We start from the raw sequence: 22,356 nt of genomic DNA, 5'->3' as shown, positions 1-22,356 counted from the left end.
TTTTTTTTAAGTGGGAGTAAAGCTGTTACAAAAAATGAGTTTTAAAAACCAACCAACCAAACAATAAAAGTGAAATCAACACCCAAGAAAGTTTGTGAACGGATATAAATGAGAGAAGGAGGAGTTAGGAAATGGGTCAGATCGAACAACCTTGACCTAGTTCTTTAACAGGGTTGAAAGCCAGTTTAGTTTCTCTTTACGTAGTTGCTTTAGGAGGGATCCCTCTCGGCCATACACACATACCAGTAAGTAGACGGTGGTGAGTATTGCTCGGACACTATTTCCTTCTTAGCTGTTTCTCTCTTTCTTTGCTCCTTCCACGTTGACACTTCGTTTCTGTGGAGATTAAACTTTATCTATTGATATGTGATCCCTTGTTATTTAGAAGGCTGTAATGTCCTTATCTAGCAGGATTGAGTTCATGGGTATGAATTCCCCTGGTATTCCTTTTTCAGAAAAGGGTAGTAATATACGGATTGCTAAGAATAAGAAAGCGGTTTCCTTGGGAGATGCATTTCATGGCACGTGTTCAACTATCATATGAACTTTTGTGTATACACCTTAAACTCATTTTTTAACAGCTTTATTGAGGTATGATTTACATACCATGTCATTCACCAGTTTTAAGTGTGCAATTCAATGATTTTTAGTCATTTACAGAGTTGTACAACCACCTCCACAATCCAGTTTTAGAATATTTCTGTTACTGAAAATGGACCCCGATGCCCATTCGCAGCCAATAACCATTCTTCCTCACCCCCAGCCTCAGGCAACTACTAATGTGTTTTCAGTCTGTATAGATTCACCTTTTGTGGACTTTTTATATAAATGAAACCATGCAATCTATAATCTTTTGTACTTGGTTTCTTTCACTTAGCGTCATGTTTGTGAGGCTCAACCATGCAGTTCAGTTTTATTTTTCTTTTAATATCAAATTAATTCTCTTCAGAGGCAATCCATACATGATGACAAATCCCTGCAATTGCTTAACATACTCTTTTGACAGACAGGAAAATGTTGGAAGGAAATAGGAATTGCTTGTTATGACAGAGCTTAAAACTATTGGTGGGGCATCCGAGAAGACGCTGTTCTGTGCCTTTCTCTAACTCAGTGGTTTTCAAGCTTCAGACCTGGAGGTCTCTTAAAATACAGATTCCTGGTCCCCACTGCCGTAGTTTCTGATTTAGCAGACCTGGAGTGGAGCCTCAGAATTTTCACTTCTCACAAGTTCCCAGATGAAGTTGCTGGTCTATGACCATCCTTTGAGAATGACTGCTTTAACTGAAAACCGCATTGAATAGGATTATGGTCCTTTTATATTTCAGTCTCCATCGATTCCTGCTTTTTGCTCAGTGTCTCATAATAACTAGAAGGGATTACAGTTCCTTAACCTGAAGTGGCCTCTAGTCCGAGTCCATCTTTGAAAGCTGTATTTAAGTTTTGATAACTATCATCCCTGCCTTCTGTGGAATATTGCAACTGTAGAGAGCTTTGGTTTACAGGATAAAGTTTAAAAATCAATCAACTGACTGTCAGCTCTGTGCTGCTTCCCTTTTTGAGATCACAGTCTTTTGCCCTATTTTAAGAAGTCTTAGATCCACAAAGCTCTAGAGGGTTGCTAGCAAAGGTTTTTCTCCTTTTTTTTTTTTAATTTCAGACAAGTTAGTTTGAGTACCCAATTGCTTAGGTATATGTACACAGATTGGGCAGAGTTTTCATTGCATCTTTAATAAACAGCTTCGGCTCGACGGCACTGGGTACTTGAAATCTTAGACTTGTCGTTCACTTAGCTTTGCTTGTTTGTGCTTTTTCCTTTTTATCTCCATACTGACTGGAAGAATGGCCTAAATTGCATTGTCTCTTCTATTCAGTGTATTGTGTGTTCAGAGCTGATTTTATAGATTTGTGGCTGTAGTGAGAGAAAATACATCAATAAAATAAAAGGTCACAAAATCCAGAGAAATAACATTATATTATTTGTATTAACTATCTGACACACTTCTAAAATTCCTTTTGCCCTAACAAGTTTTGGCTATATATTCTTTTGATGGTATCTTTCTATGACAAGGGCTTTGTAATACTTTTTTTTGTAAAGAGAATGGAAAGTAGATTTTCTTTTCTCTAGCAAGGTAGAGTGATATATATATATATTTAACACAACTGATAGTTTAAGGAAGTTTCTTCAGCTTCTCATCTCATTATTAATGTAATGCTAAGGCATAATCCATTGAGATGCTATAAAATGTGCACCTTTGCCCACAAACATTCTTATTTTTTAATAGTACAGCTAGACTTTGAGGCATTACAAACGCCAATACTGACAAAGTTCATGTCATGAATTTTCATCAAGAAAGCAAAAATGTATGATGCATTTATCATTGTATATATTACATTAGCTAATATATTTCTTAACAAGGGAGATTTTTTTTTCGATTAGACATCATCGCAAACCAAATCCTCCACTTACCATTTTATCATAGCTCATGACGTTGGGTGTTCATGACTAGATAACATTTTCTACGTTCTTAACAAATGTACTATGGTAAAATATGTATCTAACATAATATTTGCCATTTTAACCATTTTCAAGCATGTAATTCAGTAGCATTAATTACATTCACAATGTTGTGCACCCATCACCACTATATATTTCCAAAAGTTCTTCATCATCCCAAACCGAAACTCGGTACTTATTAATCTATAACTCCCTCTTCTCCTCTCCCCCCAGTTACTCCTAACCTCTAATCTACTTTTTTTCATCTCTATCAATTTGGCTGTTTTAGATATTTCATAGAAGTGATATTGTACAATATTTGTTGTTTTGTGTCTAGTTTATTCCACTTGGCATATATTTTTTTAGGGTTTATCTATGTTGTAGCCTGTGTTGGTACTTCACTTTATTTTTATGTCTGAACAGTAGTCAGTTGTATGTATCTACCACATTTTGCTGATCCATTCATTTGTTCATAGGCACTTGGGTTTTTCCACCTTACAGCTACCGTGGCTAATGCTACAGCAAACATTGGTTGTAGACGTGCCTGTTTGAGTCCCTGCTTTCAGTTCTTTTGAGTACACATCTAGGAGTGTAATTGCTGAGTCAGATGGTAATTCTATGGTTAACTTTCTGAGAAAACACCAAACTGTTTTCCATAGTGGCTGCACCATTTTACGTTCCCACTAGCAATGGGTGAGGGTTCCAGTGTCTCCACATTCTTACCAACACTCATTTTCTCTTTTTATTATTATTATTTTTTATAATAGCCATTCTAGTGGGTGTGAAGCAATATCTCACTGTGGTTCCTGTTCACATTTCCCTAATGACTAATGGAAACCCTGATGGCATAGTGGTTGAGTGCTGTGGATGCTAACCAAAAGGTTGGCAGTTCGAATTCAACAGATGCTCCTTGGAAACCCTATGGGGCACTTTTGCTCTGTCCTGTTGCTATGAGTCAGAATCGGCTCGATGGCAGTGCGTTTTTTTTTTTGTTTTTTTTTTTAATGACTAATGTTATTGGGCGTCTTTTCATGTGCTTGTTGTCTGTAGATCAACTTTTTTAACTCCGTGCATTTCAGGCATTTTTTTTTTTCCTTGTCCGCTCCCTATAAACTTCTGGTGCCTGACTGTGTAGGACATGTTTCTATACCCTTCTCATTATCAGTCCAGTTGGCTGTGAGTATCTTGAACACCATCCTTTTATTGAAAACACTAGCAAATAGCTTAACTCCACACAGAAGTAATGGGGAACTCCAGAAATATGTCTTACTGAACCCCAGTTAAATGTATTTCCCAAGCCAGCTCCCTCTTACCCATGTTCCCAAATTGTTCATGGGTACACTAAGATCATCTGACACAAAGAGAAGTGTGGATCGGTGGAAGGAAAGGGGAACATTCTTATCTAACTGCGGGAAAATCTATCTCACATATGGAAATTCTACAGAAGCAAGTGACCATGTCAACTTTTTGCTGTGACTCTTAATAGTGTTTTGGGCAGAGCCTGTGCCAGCAAAGAGACAAAATTTCATCTGAAGTCCATCTCTACCTTTGCTATGAAAAATAAACCCGACCCATTGCCATTGAGTCGATTCTGACTCATAGTGACCCTATAGGACAGAGTAGAACTGCCCCACAGGGTTTCCAAGGAGTGGTTGGTGGATTCGAACTGCTGACCTTTTGATTTGTAGCCAAGCTCTTAATCACTGCACCACCAGGACTAGGGTATATATGAAAAAAAAAAAAAAAAAAAAAACAGCTGAGGAATATGATGTAGACCAAAAAAAGAAAAAAAAAAATATTTCCGGTGGGAGAGATAATGTGTGTAAGCTATGAGGGAGGTTTAAGTCTTGTCCCTTTTATAAAGTTGTCCTGGCTACCTCTGAAATGACAATCAGAGACGCAGGGTGTTCTGTGGTTTGTTTTTGCTGGTATGTTTTTTGAGTGCGATTGGGGTGGAATAAATGTGAAAGGAGAATTGATTAAGATCCTTGAAGCCTACAATTAAGTTTCAGATGATTTTAAGAGGCAATTTAGGATTGTTAAAGGCTTACGATAAGAGGTATGGCATGATTAAATGGTGACTCGAAGAGGTGATTCTCATCACTGCTAGTGAGAGATGGGAAGTAAATGTTGGAGGCCCTGACCGTCCCACATTCTGCTGCTTATACTCTTTCCATTTCTTCACTACCTTTAAATGAAGAAGAAGCTTGACCAAAGTGCATTTTTTAAAGTGCTCCTTTTCTTAATTTTATAAAAGATCTAAGAATAAATTTTTGTAGTAAAATTTTAAAGTCCTTGGGTGATGAAACAGTTAATGTACTCGGCTGCTAAGGAAAAGGTTGGCGGTTTGAGTAGACCCAGAGGTGCTTCAGAAGAAAAGGCTGGTGATTTACTTCTAAAATTACAGCCATTTCAAACCCTGTGGAGCACAGTGGTGCTCTGACACACCAAAACCAAAACCAAACCCTCTGCTGTCGAGTCGATTCCTACTCCTAGCGACCCTGCAGGACAGAGTAGAACTGCCCCATAGAGTTTCCAAGGAGCGCCTGGTGGATTTGAACTGCCGACCCTTTGGTTAGCAGCTGTAGCACTTAACCACTACGCCACCAGGGTTTCCACTCTGACACACATGGGGTGGCAATTAGTTGGAATTAACTTGAGGACAACTGGTTTTAAGAGTAAATTCTGCCTTGCTTATTTTCCACTCCGTTTGTAATTACGGAAACCCTGGTGGCATAATGGTTAAGAACTATGGCTGCTAATTAAAGGGTCGGCAGTTCGAATCCACCAGGCTTTCCTTGAAAACTGTATGGGGCAGTTCTACTCTGTCTTACGGGGTCGCTATGAGTCAGAATCGACTCCATGGCAAGGGGTGTGGTTTGATTTTTTGTTATTACATGACTTACACATTTTTCTTTAAAAATCTTTCCCTAGATTTATTTACCGTTCAGAAAGAGCACATGTTGCCACCCAAAGTGTACATTTCGCACATAGCGGAGGTCATTATATTGTCATCTTCTTTTCCTATATTTCTTTCTTTTAGTGACCTTTTATTTGTTTAACAGATATTTAAGTTGAGCACCTACTATGTGTCAGGTTTTAAAGGTACATCTGTGAGCAAAACAAACAGAAATGTGAACTCATGTGGAGTTTACATTCTAGTGTAATAAATTCTAGTGTTTATTTTTTAAAACAAAAATATATTGTCATTTTAATCTTAACTAGCATTTATCTGTTTTAAAAATTAGTTTTCCTAGTAGTGAAATTTTTTATTTATAATTAAATTTAAGCCATATTTTATCTCCTATGCGTCCAAGTCAAAGCAACTTTAGGTTATTATAATAATCTGCACCTAAATATAAATCATCCCATACAGCATCTATGGCATAGCATGAAAATAACATTTTTAAAAATTATATTGTTTTGAATATATATCTTATAATTAAATGTAGAAGTGTTTTAGAATTTCTAATCACTTAGAGAAGCAAGAGAATTTGTCATATTAAAAGTATTGAGCTTTCTGAACTAGAAAAATAAGCAATTTGAGCCATTATAATTGTTTCTTAAAGTTTTAATTTATAAAAGACATATTTTGCAGGATACTGAAGGTCTCACTGTATAGTGATGAGACTGATTCCCAAGTCCGTTAGACAACGTAATGAATGTAATTAATGATATTGAACTGTACATGTAAAAAACAGTGAAATGGCAAAGGTTTTCACATATATATATATATATATATACTTACCACAATTAAAAAAGTCTTGCTTCGTACCGACATCAATATTCAGGGTCCAAATTTCACAAAAGCAGAGAAGAGACCCCCCTATGTGTGTCATTACATACTAGTGATGCCCCAATATCCTGTAGATACCTTTCTTTCCTGGTTTTGTGTTGTTCTCCCTTTTCTCAGATAGGACAATTGAGGTCAGAAAAGCATTACTTAGGACAATTGAGGTCAGAAAAGCATTACTTAGGACAATTGAGGTCAGAAAAGCATTACTTCTCTAAGTCTTATTGTTAATGAGATGTAAAGTCCAGTTTAGAGTTAGTTCTACAATTAGTTGTATCAATCAAAGCAATTTAATGTATAATAAAAAAGAAAACTTCTATTATAAGGCAGAAATAAAATAATTATATTAAAAATCTCAGTTGGAATTGACTTGAGGGCAACGAGTTTGGTTTTCTGGTTTTATTAAAGGCGAGTCCCTGGGTAATGCCAATGCTTAAGCCCTACTACCCAAAAGGTTGGTGGTTCCAACCTACCCAGAGACGCCTTGGAAGACAGGCCAGGCGATCTGCCTTTGAAAGGCCACAGCCTTGAAAACCCTGTGGAGGTCTTCTACTCTGCACAAATGAGGTCACCATAAGCCAGAATCAACTAGACAACAACTGACAACACATTATTAGAGGCACAGTGAACGTCAGAGGACAGCCCATATCTGCTGCATTTCTTCTCAAGACTCAGTACTTGTTCCCATGGATAACAACACCATCAAAGATACAAAAATTAAATGTAGTGGGGTAGGGGTGGAAACATTCTTTAGTGAAGTGACTAATAAATTCATTTTTAATGCTTTGATTTTAAATTGGAAATTCCTTTATATAGCAAATCTGCTGTTCTCATGGTTTTCTCTGGGGAACTTTAGGAGTTCTAGAGACCATTTTCAGAGGGTCTTTGAGATCAAAGCTATTTTCATAATAATTTGAAGCTATCGTTTGCTTTTTTCCACTCTCATTCTGTTTCCAGTGCACAGTGGAATTTTCCAGAGGCTGTGTCGTGTGTGACGTCGTCAGTCTGAAGGCTAGTAGGATAAGTGCCTGTGTATTCACCTGTCTTAAATATTCCTCAGTTGTAATTTCTACTAGGGTAAATAGGGGTAGTTATAACCCACATAAACGGACACTTTCTGGTGTCCTCAATAATTTTTAAGAGTGTGAAGTCCCACAACCAACAAGTTTGAAAATTGCCGTACAGAATACTGATAAAGCTGCATGTTATCTTCAGAACTTTAAAATCCAACCTAGTTCTATAAAAAGGCATTTCATTATTAAATCAAAAAAAGAAAGTCATAAAAATAATTTTTAGCCTAGGATTTAACATCTAAACTCTGGAAGAAGGTGCTTATGTTGCTGAAGAAACTTTTTTTTTTTTTAACTTCTCCTTCATGATGTAGTTTTCCAGCAGTACTTTGTAGTACTTTTAAACCTGTTGTCTACAAGTGGATTCCGACTCATAGCGACCCTATAGAATAGAGCAGAACTGCCCCACAGGGTTTCCAAGGAGCCACTGATGGATTCAAATTGCCAACCTTTTGGTTAGCAGGTGGACGGTTAACCGCTGTGCCACTAGGACTCCTTGTAGTACTTTTTTAGGGGTGCTCAAAATCAAATCATCAATAGGAAGTGACATTTACTTTCAGGTTTTCTCCTTTCGAAAGAAAAAGAAAATTCTTTTTATGGGTAAGGTTAAAGGTTTACAGAGAAGTTTAAGATATTAAAGTGTATTCATTTTACCTGGTGTGTGATGTGATAAAAAACAAAACAAAAAAAAACAATTTTGATGCTGTATGATGACAATTAACCTCAGAATTTCACAGGATTTGCTCAGCTTGGCAAAAAGAAGCCATTCAGCTAAACATAAACAGTTAGTCTTTTCATTTTGACCCAGCATTTCCATGGGTCGACAGCATTTTAAATGCTAAAATTCCATTGCTAAGCAGTGCAGTGTTTGAGAATTGTCATCTTCTTAGAAACCTAATAATAAAGTAAATTTTGAGTTTAGCTTTGATATTCCTGGCATTTCTGTGCCTTAATACTTTCAGTTTTCTTCAGTAATTCTTCTTAAATAGAATTATAAAGCCTCAATTAAGAAAAATAGATGCAGCCATTACCTAACAAGACTTTGAGGAAACATGTCCAAATTATTTTTAATTTTCCAACTATCTGAAGAAGAATGGGACATCAAGATTTGAGGAAGACTCATTAACAACCTGGGATATGCAGATGATTTGAAGCACTTACTGATGAAGATCAAAGACCACAACCTTCAGTATGGATTACATAAAGAAAACATAAATCCTCACAACTGGACCATTAAGAAACATCATGATAAACAGAGAAAAGATTGAAGTCATCAAGAATTTCATTTTACTTGGATCCATAATCAATACCCACAGAAGCAGCAGTCAAGAAATCAAAAGACGCATTGCATTGGGCAAATCTGCTGCAAAAGACCTCTTTAAAGTGTTGGAAAGCAAAGATGTCACCTTGAAGACTAAGGTGCGCCTGATCCAAGCCATTGTGTTTCCAATCACCTCATATACATGCGAAACCTGGATGATGAACAAGGAAGACCAAAGAATTGATGCTTTTGAATTGTGGTGTTGGCAAAGAATGGACTGCCAAAAGGTCAAACAAATCTGTCTTGGAACAGGTACAACCAGAATGCTCCTTAGTAGCGAGGATGCTCAGACTACATCTCACATACTTTGCATATGTTATCAGGAGGGATCTGTCCCTGAAGAAGAGCATCATGCTTGGTAAAGTAGAGGGTCAGCTCAAAAGAGGAAGACCATCAAAGAGATGGATTGACACAGTGGCTGCAACAGTTGGCTCAAACATAACGACAATTTTGAGGATGGTGCAGGATCTATCAAACCAAAATCAAACCCTGTGCCCTCCAGTTGATTCCAACTCATAGAGACTCTATAGGACAGAGTAGAGCTGCCCTGCAGAGTTTCTAAGGAGTGCCTGGCGGATTTGAACTGCCAACCCTTTGGTTAGCAGCTGTAGCACTTAACCACTATGTCGCCAGGGTCTCCTGTGCAGGATCTAGCAGCCTTTTATTCTGTTGTAGATAGGGTCATTATTGTAAGTGAACGCCACTCGGGTTCTTGTCCTGTCTTACCAGCCAACTGAAATATGATGGATGCTAATTGCAAGGGAAACAGAAAGTGGCAAGTTTTTTGTCTGCACATACAAAGAGCAGCGTGGGGTCTAGCAGCCATAAGGCCACGTGCTCAACGTCTAAGTGGGCTGGGGAGCTTTTTGTTTCCAATGGGTGGGGAGTTGGGTTTGTACCTGGAACTGTCCGCCCTTAGCCCTCCCATTCCCATATTTAGGGGTCCGGATATTAAATCATCTTCCGTTGGATGTGCGTGTAGTGGGACCCCTCGCTTCTAAAATGGAATCAGGTGAAATCATGGGCTGGGAAATATCGTTCCTGCCTGTGACAGTTGGGTCCCCGGCAGGTTGAAGGAAGTGATCTCTTCAATCTGTGCATGCTTCAAGGTGTAGCTCAGGCTAGTTCAGTGGATGGAGCCACTACTTGCTGTGACTTTCTGAAAAATGTTTCTCAAACAAGCTTGTGACTAGCAAGACGAAGAACGGGGACAAGGGGTGTTCACTGGGGTTTTCACTATGAGTGGGAACCAACTTGGCAGCACTTAACAACAACAACAGCCAATTAGGGAAGGTATGGAAATTCAGGAAATAATGTTGTAACAGGTTCTTGAAGTGGCACAACGGCTAAGCCCTTGGGTGCTTGTTTGAACCAACCTAGAAGCTACGCAGTAGAAAGATTTAGCGATCTGCTCATGTAAAGGTTACAGCCTAGAAAACCTGGGGGGGCAGCTCTACTCTGTTATGTGGGGTTGCTATGAGTCAAAGTTGACATGACAGCACCTAAGAATAACAACGGTATTTAATATAAATTTAAATACGTAAATAAACTGTCAGCTCAGGAATGTATATGCATGTATGTTGTTAGTTGCTGTCTAGCGTATTCCAGATCACGGCCACTACATGTGTTCAGCATAGAACTGCTCCATAGGGTTTTCAAGGCTATGACCTTTTGGAAGCAGATCGCCAGGCTTGTCTTTCGAGGCACCTCTGGGTGGATTCAAATCACCAGCCTTTTGACTAGTAGTCGCCGGCTTAACCATTTCTGCCACTAAGGGACTCCATATATGCACCTTCAAATTACCCATTATTTGAAGACTTCAAAAGGTATTTCTGTCCCATTATATTAATATACTCATATAAGGAATACGTGTTGATCACTTACAAAGTGGAAGCCACTGTTTCAGGCCCTAGGGATTCAACACATAATAAATGCCAACTAATGCACAATACTAGGTCCAAGCCACATTAGCTACTTGTTTTAAAATGAAGAGAAGGATAACAATATATCATTTGTTATAAGAAAAGAAGTACCTTTCTCTTGCCTCTGTGCCAGATTCTTAGACACAACAGATACAATATGGAATGAATACCTCTGTCTTTGGTTTTCCTTATTTCTTCATCTCAGTTTCATCTAAATACATAATTGCAAAGCTGCAGGAATAAGAACATTTTGAGATGTTCAGGACCTTGCCACAATGAATGGTGAACTTTATAGTGTATGTATTACGCTGAAATTTTCTGTGCTACGGTGTTATAATTTACCTTCGCTCCGACAAAGCTTACCACTACTGAATATTGGGATTTTTGTGAACTAGACATTTGTTAGTATGCACATTTCATGGTGAAATGTGTTTTGGATTTGGACCCATGAGTTTGGTAGGTTGTTTAAGTTGGTTTTCATCAAGTCATCAGAAGACAGCATGGGATACTTGAGACAAAATCGGACTTGATTTTTGGCTTATACCCCTAATAGGGAGACAAGTGTATTTAGATAAAAACCAAAAAACCAAGCCTGTTGCCGTCGAGTTGATTCCGACTCATAGCGACCCTCTAGGACAGAGTAGAACTGTCGCATAGTGTTTCCAAGGCTGTCAATCTGTACAGAAGCAGACTGCCAGTCTTTCTCCCATAGAGTGGCTGGTAGGTTGGGTTAGTAGCCAAGCTCTTAATTACTAAGCCACCAGGGCTCCCTAACTGATATATATTTAACCTGTAGGGGACTCCATTTTGTCATCTTTCACTCACTAACCGTGCAACCTCGGGCAAGTCACTTACCCTCTTTATGCCTTAATTTTGCCATCTTTAAAATGGAAATATAATGATATCTACCTCAGAGGGTTGTTGAAATATCATGAGAGTTAATATATACAAAGTACATAGAATGATGCCTGGCATGAATCATGCACCACGAACATGTTAGCAGCTATGGCTATTTACCCACAAAGTGAGAAGGTTGGGTTAGATGAGGTCTGAGACTTCTTCCAGCTCTAATATTTTTAGTTAGCGGAAAGTCTAAAAGACAAACTCGTTGCTCCATATTTTTGTGAGAAATTTTATCAGCTGTTAGTTTAGCACAAATACATTTTTAAGGGTTCATAATAGTTTCTTGCACACAGCCACCCAAATAGCCCAGACTGTCCGGTATGCAGTGACCAGCTTCCCCTTATACCCCAGATCACAGGAAACTCTTTCCTCATGTTTACGGGAAAATTTACACCCACAATCCCATCTGAATCCTGCTGGTTGCTGCTTGGGTCTCCTGCAATTTGAAATGAGCCAAGGTTTCTCTTAGATGAGAGGTCTTTCCAGAGCTCCTTCAACAGGGAGCAGACACAGGCCTGGACCTTAGGTATCTTTGCACAGCCAACTCCAGCCTACAATATTTTACACAACTTAACAGAAGATTTGTGAACACAACATATTTTCAAATTTAAAACTGGTACAAGGTAATATTCCATAGGCTCCCTTTAAGAATTTATAATTTATCTCCTAGTTCTCCCTGGAGCCTACAGCCCACCATTCCACGTATTACTGCCGTCCTTAAGGGAAGATCTTTAAGCATCTCTCCCCACACTGGGACTTCAAGACCCCTTCCCTGTGGCTAACCCATTGCCATCGAGGATTCCGACTCATAGCAACCCTAAAGAACAGAGTAGAACTGCCCCACAGGGTTTCCAAGGATAGCCTGGTGTATTCGAACAGCCGACTTTTTGGTTAGCAGCCATTGCTTTTAACCACATTGCCACTAGGGTTTCTTTCTTTAGGCTGAGAGATGGAAAAAATGCCATGTCCCTGTAACCTCAAGAAAAATTAGATTAAGAAGCTGAGTCTGCATTCACGGTGTGCTGATTCTTTTGTGTTATTATGCAGGGAAATGTGCCTTTGCTTTGCCTGCAATCTGTGGATTCCAGAATCTTTACTTTATTCTTGCATAACAAGTGACTACATTTTTATTACCAGTACAAACTGCCCTTCAGGGGGTAGTTTTGTTTTTTATCTCTAAAAAAAAAAAAAAAAAAAAATTTAAAAGCTGGTTTCTTTTTAAAAAGAGTAGTTGTTAAGATTATATGTGTGTGTGCCTATGTGTATAAATTTTAAAACATACATGCACACACACATATGCACACACTCATACACATATGTATGTATATATATGTGTGTGTGTGTACATATATAATGAAATGCTGGTGCTGTAGTGATTAAGTGCTACAGATGCTAACCAAAAGGTCAGCAGTTTGAATCCACCAGGTACCCCTTGGAAACTCTCTGGGGCAGTTCTACTCTGTCCTATATGGGAGTTGGAACTGACTCGATGGCAATGGGTTTGTTTATGTATACACACACACACACACACACACACACACACACCCATATATACACCCACCCCTCCCTTATCTACATGAGTAAGTTCTAAAGACCAGGCTGTTATGTGAAAACCAGCATTATGTGAAAATGGAGAATGGCCATATCATCACAAAATGGAAGATGAGCACATCATGACAGAACTGCCAAATTGTATCATTACATAACGATCAAACCACTTAGAATTATGACCCAGCCAAGATGACACATAACCTTAACTATTACATCCAGTATTACATTCACCTCCCACCTCAGCATTCAGTCTTGCCAGATGTATGTCGTTAATGTGCAAAATAGTCGGATGGTAGATTTTTTTACTGTTGTAAATGTGAAATTTCAGATAGAAAGGTAACGAATAAGTGAGATGTAGGTGTATATATTTTTATTTATATTTACCTAATGCATTCCATTCAAAATTTTACCCAAATTGATTGGCTTTTTCCCATACAAATGGGGTCTGCAGCCACAGAGCTGTGAAGGTCTGTTTTTGTTTGTTTTATTGATTTCATAACCAGAAGCCCACTCTGTCTTTTGAGAAGTAAGGAGCAGTGAAGGAATTTGAAGTAGTGGATGGAGCATGGGATCATATACCTCTCTCTGTAAGACCTTAAAATAATATGTTGCTATTGTTAGGTGCTGTCCCATTGATTCCTACTCACAGCAACCCTGTGTACAACAGAACAAAGCAATGTCCGGTCCTATGCCATCCTCACACTTACTGCTATGCTCTAGCCCATTGTTTCAGCCACTGTGTCAGCCCATCTCATTGAGGGTCTTCTTCTCTTTTGATGACCCTCTAATTTACCAATTATGATGTCCTTCTCCAGCGACTGGTCCCTCTTGATAACATGTCCAAATTATCCGAGATGAAGTCTCGCCATCCTCACTTCTAAGAAAGAATCTGGCTGTACTTCTTCCAAGACAGACTTGGTTGTTCTTCTGGCAGTCCATGGTATATTCAGTGTTTTTTGCCAACACCAAAATTCAAAGGCAACAATTCTTCTTCGATCTTCCTTATTCATTGTCCAGCTTTCACATGCATTTGAGGCGATTGAAAACACCAAGGCTTGGGTCAGGATCAACTTATTCCTCAAAGTGACATCTTTGTTTTTAACACTTTAAAGAGGTCCTTTGAAGCAGATTTGCCCAGCACAATATGTCATTTGGTTTCTCGACTGCTATGTCCTTGGGCATTGATTGTGGATCCCAGTAAAATAAAAATTCTTAACAACTTCAGTATTTTCTCCATTTATCATGACTTTCCTTGTTGGCCCAGTTGTTTTATTGATGTTGAGGTGTAATGCATACTGAAGGCTGTAGTCTTTGGTATTCATCAGTCGGTGCTTCAAGTCTTCTTCACTTTCAGCAAGCAAGATTATAGCGCGCCTGCATATAGCAAGTTGTTAATGAGCCTTCCTCTAATCCTATGCCATGTTCTTCTTCATATAATCCAGCTTCTCAAATTATTTGCTCAGCATACAGGTTGAATATGTATAGTGAAAGGATACAACACTGACACACACCTTTCCTGATTTTAAACCACGAGGTATCCACTCTTAAAAAAAAACATGACCCTCAAAACACTAACTTCTGACAAATTTTTTTTTCCTTGTTAACTTTTTACTTTGAAACAATTTGAAATTTACAAAAATGGTAAAAAGAATTCCCTTATATCCTTCAGCCAGATCTCCCAATGGATAACATTTTACCATTTTTGGGGAACTTTTTTAGAACAAATTGCAGACATGATGCCTATTATCTTTATTTCTCCCAACATTTTATTAAGATTTTCAAACATACAGAAAAGTTGAAGGAATTTTACATAATTCATTAATCATTATGAATTTATAAACTTTGTGATCATGTAACAAATTTGTTTGTAATTCTTCAGAGTTGTACAATTTATGCAATTGAGTTTTTTATGAAACTTGAAAGCTTATATGATTAACAATTACTTGTTTTTTAAAAACGTATTGTTTCATATCAGCAATATATAGGATAAAATGTACAAACATGTTACTTTTATATTTGATAATGACTCTAAACCCTACCAGCTAGATGCTACCAATAACACATTACTATGCTTGTTTCATTCCAAGTCTGTTATTCATTTACGTACCCATCCATCCTCCCATCCACACACCCATCCATCCACCCATCCATCGATCTTTCCATCCATCCATCCTTCTCATTTATTATAGTTTTATTGATATATTATTTACATAGTACAAAATTTCAGATGATTTTACTCCACAGTCAGCCTGAAGAAAATCAGGCATACTTTAATAGTCTAAGGAGTCAACCCTCATTGTGTAGAAGGAGACTGATTTCAACTAGGAGCCCCAGACGCTACTCCAGGACCTGCTTCTGTCTCATGACAGAAGTTCAGGGAAATTATGTACTCTCTGTGGTCCTCAGTTTTTTTGAATTATGAAGTGAAGCTATTTGTCCCTTTATCAATAAGTTTCTTGTGGATCTAAAATGCAGAAATTCTAAGTTTTTAGTAACCCTGTTTCTGATTACTCTGCAGAGAGTACTGTATTATACCTTTTGTTTGCTTTCCTCTGAATTAATCCTGAGGACATCATGTGGAGCAAGTTAGCCTGAACATTTAAGGGGATAAAACACTTATGCCTTAAGGACTCTTTGCGAGCCAATCATTCGTACATAGCATTTGCAGTGTTCTTCTGTGAAATGGCATCTTGCTGTTTCTCATGCAGAAGCCTGCTGGTAAACGCTCAGACTGCACATATTAGCCAGCTGGTGGCTGAATTCTGACTATCGAGCTGCCTAGAATTGTAATAATTAATTTTCCTGGAGAAAGTACATTGTGTTGTAGCTTTTCGGATTTGTGACTGTAATCTGTAATCACCAGGGACTTTGTTTAGATTTGCAATTATACTAGAGTTAGTAATTTATAGTAAAGGGATAGGAGTTTGCTAAATAGGAGGCATAGGGCTGTGAGTTTCCCATGAATAGTTTGTGAGCCTCGTGTAATACCCAAGCTGTTAGCAATGAACTATTAGCTAAATAGTCAGTTCACGTTCGTCTGATCTAGCGAAGGCAAACCTAACATGTTTACCTCGGAAGGTTTCCCATTTACTTCAAATATGGTTTTCATTTGCATGAGAAAGGTGTGTTACTACAAAAACTTATATTTACAGAAAGTATGATTTACGAGTAATAGCTTCTTAGATAGACAGCATTGTTTTTTTTAATAAGTTCTAGTAATAGCATCCTTCTTCCTATGTCCCAGAAAAGTAACCTATCATCCTCTGTTAAATACTATGTCTGAAAGAAGGAATATGTGAATTGACCATTTGTCAACATTTTTTTATAAAAATAAGTTTTTGTAATGCACATATTTTTACTACTATAAATTACTTTAAAGAGATTTTCATATGCAGTTATGGTGATTTTTAATAGATAACCCCAGAAAGTGGGCCCGAGTAACAGAAAGTCATAAGCATCACAAAGGAGACATTATCTTTGAAGTTCAATACAGTTTCTTTGCTTCTTTTAAAAAACTTCATAACCGTGAAACAAATTTATGGCTATTATTCTTCAGAGTTATACAATGTATGCAATTGAGTTTTTTGTGAAACTCAGATGCTTACATGATTAAGAGTTAATTGTTTTTTTAAAACAATCATGGAGCCCTGGTGGCACAGTGGTTAAGAGATTGGCTGCTAACCAAAAGGTTGCCGGTTTGATCTACCAGCCACTCCTCGGAAACCCTATGGGGCAGTTCTTCTCTGACCTGAAGGATCTCTATGAGTCAAGAATCGACTTCACAGCAGTGGGTTGTATTTGTTCATACCAACAATATCTAGGATTAAATATATGAACTTGTTACTTTTTTGTTTGATAATGACTGTAGTCTGATGACTGTATATGTCTGAGGAAATATGATGTCCACAATTTCTCATCTGAAACTCCAGCAGTCCAGTATGTTTCAGAATTCAGATTTTAGGTTAATTCAGTGCCTATACTATATATCACAGAACATCCTGGTGGGTTTAGGCCAAAAAGCAAAAAACCCAACACTTTAACATCCAGTTGATTATGGTTCATAGTGACCCTACAGGACAGAGTAGAACTACTCCAGTAGGGTTTTCATGTAGAGGCTGGTGGATTCAAACTGCCAACCTTTTCGTTAGCAGCCAAGCTCTTAACCACTGCACCATCAGGGCTCCGAGGTCAGGCCAGTACATTGACTTTTGTAATAAAACATAGACATTTGCTCTAATCGGTTAACCCAGTTTGGATTAAAGGAAGTGGTTTTGGTTTTCAGAGTTTTTGAATTTTAGGACCATAGAAAGTATTGAGGACTCCCAATGAAATGAATATTACATGGTGTTTTTTGGGGTGAGTTTTGTAGAGATTCTTCAAAAAGCTATTTAAACTAGGAATTGTAGTCTTTGAACATTGAAAGTTAACTGTACTGAAATAGTATATTTTTTAAAGGATTTTTGTGGGTACATTTCTGGTGGAAGTTATGAACTACTTTCCAAATTGACAGACTTAAAATAAATACAACTTGTGGTTTTGTTCATTAATATATTTACATCCTTAACCTAAATTTTCCTTTCTTAAATTTCAATTAAGTTAAAGAGATCAGGAAGTTCCTATGAGTTTTCTGTAAACTGCAATCGTTCTTAATCTGGGTGCGGGGGTGGGGAGCAGGAAATCAAAGTATAGCAAGTGAATATCATTGCCAGGTAAAATAAATATTTGCTTCCTTTTCTCCCACAGGGGATTTTACTTGATATTATTTTGAACTAAATCATATATAAAACTAAAGAAATATATATATATATTTAATATCTTTGGAACCAGAAATTCATAGTAAGTATCCATAAAAGGACCAACCAAAAAACCAAACCCACTGCCATTGAGTCGATTCCGACTCATAGCAACCCAATAGAACAGAGTAGAACTGCCCCATAGAGTTTCCAAGGAGCGCCTGGCAGATTTGAACTGCCGACTCCTTGGTTAGCAGCGGTAGCACTTAACCACTACACCACCAGGGTTTCCCATAAAAAGGAAGTGTTGGATAATCCTTAGTAAATAGAAATATGGGTTATTTGAAACTACATATCCTTCAAGGAATTATGACCAAATAGGCACAGTAAAATGGTCTCTGCAAGACTTTTTTTGAAGGTAATTGAAGTTTCAATACTCAAGTAAAACAAACTTTTTTTAAAAAACATTTTTTATTATTGTACTTTAGATGAAAGTTTACAGAATAAACTAGCTTCTCATTAAATAATTAGTACGCACATCATTTTGTGACATTGGTTACCAAATCCACAACATGTCAACACTTTTCCTTCTCAACTTTGGGTTCCCTATGACCAGCTTTCCTGTTCCCTGCTGCCTTCTTGTCCTAGACCCTGGGCTGGTGTGCCCATTTAGTCTCATTTTGTTTTATGGGCCTGTCTAATCTTTGACTTAAGGGTGAACCTCAGGAGTGACTTCATTAATGTGCTAAAACGGTGTCCTGGGGTCATATCTCAGGGTTTCTCCAGTCTCTGTCAGACCAGTAAGTCTGGTCGTTTTTAAAATGAACTTTTTAAAATACTTTGATTTGTAAAGAATTCACGTGAAACAGAAGAAATAACACTAAATGGTTCATTCCATGCATTTAATTTTGATGGAAAAGTATAACGATCTCTTGTTTAGTTTTTTACCCTTTGCAGAAAAGGAAAAAGAAAGAAAGAACGGAATCTTTGAGACCAGGTACATAAGTACACACTAAATTGTCTTTCAAGACAGTTGAAAGGTGGCTGTATTTAAACCTATCATACTTAAAATCAGAGAGATTTAACTAGATTTTAGGTTCTACATCTGTGAATGAGTGCTAATTTGAATTTTTTTTAATTGAGAAACGTGTCTTAAGTCTTGTGTACTGTATTTTTAATTGATTGAGTAAAATGGGTATGAAATCTTAAATAAATATGGCACAAAGGATATCTTAAATGCTTCATAGACATTTTTGGATAGATACATGAATAGATACTGTTAAGTGACATTCTGTGTAATTTGGGATCATGAATTCGCTGTACATATTTATTTTTATTTCAGGCCATGCCAACTTAATAGTTACAGCTGTAATTATTTGTTGAACATAAATTATTTGTACTGCAATTGGCAGAGAAGATAAAACAATATTGAAATTTAGATTTTCAGAGTTCTTTCTAGGTAATAACCCAGATTGAGTGAGATCCAGGCACACTGAACACTCTAAAATAGCTGTATATGAATTTTATTTCTGGAAACACTACATTAGATGTTCCTGGGTAGAAATATTCTGATAGATTGGTGTATATGTCAAAACGACAAATTTAAATAACCTTTGAGCCCAAAACTCCATTACTTGAAATTTGTCTTTGGATATAGCTGCACGGGTACTATTTCTTTATTAATCCTCGTTGATAATAGAAAAAATATCTGAAATAACCACAGTGCCCATCTTTGAATAGGTAATTGAATAATGTTACACTCATACCATCAAATTCTATATGGCACACACATACAACGTACTGAAATGTTAAGTGCAGGAAAAATTTATAGAAATGCCTAATATATATAATATATGAAGGAAGAGGAAATATATGTGTGTATATTTTTATATGTATGTGTGTGCACATCTGTGTTCTCTTTTCTATGTACTAAATTGCTCTGAGGAGAATGAAGAAGAAATCACAGTGTTTTACCTGTTGGAAAGGATGGGAACTGAGCATATGGGGACAAGGATGGGAAGGAGACATCTCAGTGTACCACTTTATGGGTTTTGAAATGTTCCATGGAGTGGTGTTACCTGTTTTTCCAATTAAAAAAGAAACTAAAGTATTCTGTATGAGGACTTTTCCAGTTTTTTGTCCAGAGGATGCCTAGAGCCTACCTGCCCCATTCCTCTGCTCTAGTGGAAGCTGTAAGACGCTTAAGGGGAATACAATGTGCTTCCAGGGACTGAAAAAGGAAAAGATGGAAATGGCTTTTTACTTTTTAATCAAGCAAGATGTGCTGAATTAATAGCATCCAATAGTTTTGACATTGCAGCTGCTAGTAGTTTGCTAGGAGTTTGCTTAAATTTAGAATTTGCATAAGAGAAAAACGGAGAGTCTCTTTTTGTATGACAGCTGGTAAAACCAATGGTTAAATTTATATTTCTCCATGAATATTAAAGGATTTAATTAGGGTGAAATCCTAAGGATGGGTGAGCTAAGAATAAACCAAATAGAGAGTTTAAGAATATGTAAGCATTACATGAATTAGAAAAAAGTGTTTTTTTAAAGGCGTATGTCCTCAAACCTACGTGGTGAATTGATCAGGTGTTTGAATATATAGGCATAGGCTATAGGACATATGGCTGATTGAGATGCACGTTTTGTCACTTGTTGAGTCTTTTTACCTCTGTACTGGAAAGTGTCAGTACATAAACGTACTAAAAAAACATACTATGACTGAAATTATCTGCTGTAGCTGAAACTTGAGCTTTGTAAGTATATTCTACCCACAGAGTGATGTCTGTCTTCCAAAATTTCCATAATTCTTTAATCTATTAACCAAGGCAAGTGCCACAAAGCATTTACATATGTTTCTCTTACAATTGGAGTTGGAGCATCTTAAGGAATGTTTATAGACTCTGACAATCAGGAGTTTAGAAACGGACACAGCAAGAAGCAGTTCACTGAGCACTCAAAGGAACCGATTCCATTTTCTTCAAACATCTTGTGGTGGAGCCCTGGGACTATTTGACCTTAGTCATTTTAAATAAACAAAAGTGTCATTTATTTTCTAATCGCAAATAACCTTTCTAAACAGTTCTGCCTAAAGCTACTGCAAGACTAGGCTGTTATTTGATATAGTACCTTCTCTGTGAATTTCAGTGCAGTACAGGATAGAAGGAAGCTTGTATGAAACAACTGTTTACCGGGCACGTATGAATTAGTTTGGTCTGCCAGTGTGTGAAATGATGGATAGTCATCTTCTTATGTTTCATTCCATAAAATCTAAGGTTCTGCTGCTTTTATATGTAAAGATAATGAGAAGTATGAATAAAACTATTTTTCTGTGTTAAACTGGAATCATAATATCTTATCTACCTATCATTTTGCTCTTCAGTATTCCATAATTTGAAAATGTGTGATTTACACATTATTGAGAATGTCATTATCAGGGATCTATTTTATCATTATGTATAAAGACTTTTGTTTCTTCCAACAACCTGTGTGCTCCAATGAATGGCAGCAAGATTCTCCCTCAATTTAAAAGAGAAAATCAAATTCAGGACGTGTTAAATCTATTCATTAACATGCACATTCACTCTATGGCATGATCTTTAGGAAACATAGAGAATACGGAAGCACCATCCACCATCTTACTTTAGTTATCCTATTACCTGAAGCTACTGAGAACTACTTATGTCATGTACATATTGCATTATGGTTCAACCATCTAGCAAGGGATCACATTTGCCCAATATTCCTTGAAATCCTCAGAGTGGGCAAGGCCCTGAGATGGAATCAGAGGCTTGAAGCCTGGAGGCTGTGGCTCTCCACTAAGAGAAGCAAAGGAAGAGACCATACCAGGAGTGCCAGATTCCAACCATCAGGTGGGTGTTTGTGTGTTGGCAAAATCCAGGAGGGCCAGAGGCAGGTGGGATACAGAGCGAGGAAGTAATAAGATTCGGGGAGATGAGAGCATGTGCTACCAGAACAATTGGCTGGGCAGGGGAGTGGTATGAATTGGAGAGGAACCGAGTGATTGCCTAGTAACAGCTGGTGTTTGGGCTGGCAAGGGTAGAGTGCAAGAATTACACTTCTTATTCAAGAGCAAGGAGATGGAGCAGACATTCCTTGCCAAAAAATGTTGGTTTTTAGAGTATAGGGCATCATTGTGGAAAGATAAAGGCAGACCCATTCATGAAGGCCATGGGCATAATCTCCTGAGAACTGCCTTTACACATGGCATGAAGCTACAAAGGTCGCTCCTGTGAAGGCATTGTACCCCTCTAGTCCCACGCCTCTTTTCTTAGACGAGATAACAGCTACTGAAATAAATCAAAAGGTTGAGGGAGCTGTCTGATTGGAGTCTGGGACTACTGCCGTCTACCTTTGAGAAAACATGTATTTATGATGAGTAAAGCATAGCTATTATGTTTACACATAGAGCCCAGGGTTCTTTCTGTGCACGATGTCTGTGTTGTGAATATTTAGGATGTGTCTTCATGATCTGCCACGTGACATCTGTCTTTTGCTTTGCTAACCCTCCTTAAGAACCAGTTGCGGTTGAGTTGACTTAGATTT

Source organism: Loxodonta africana, chromosome 17 (genome assembly GCF_030014295.1).
Source record: "Loxodonta africana isolate mLoxAfr1 chromosome 17, mLoxAfr1.hap2, whole genome shotgun sequence".
NCBI lineage: Eukaryota > Metazoa > Chordata > Mammalia > Proboscidea > Elephantidae > Loxodonta > Loxodonta africana.
This window is presented reverse-complemented; position numbering follows the sequence as displayed.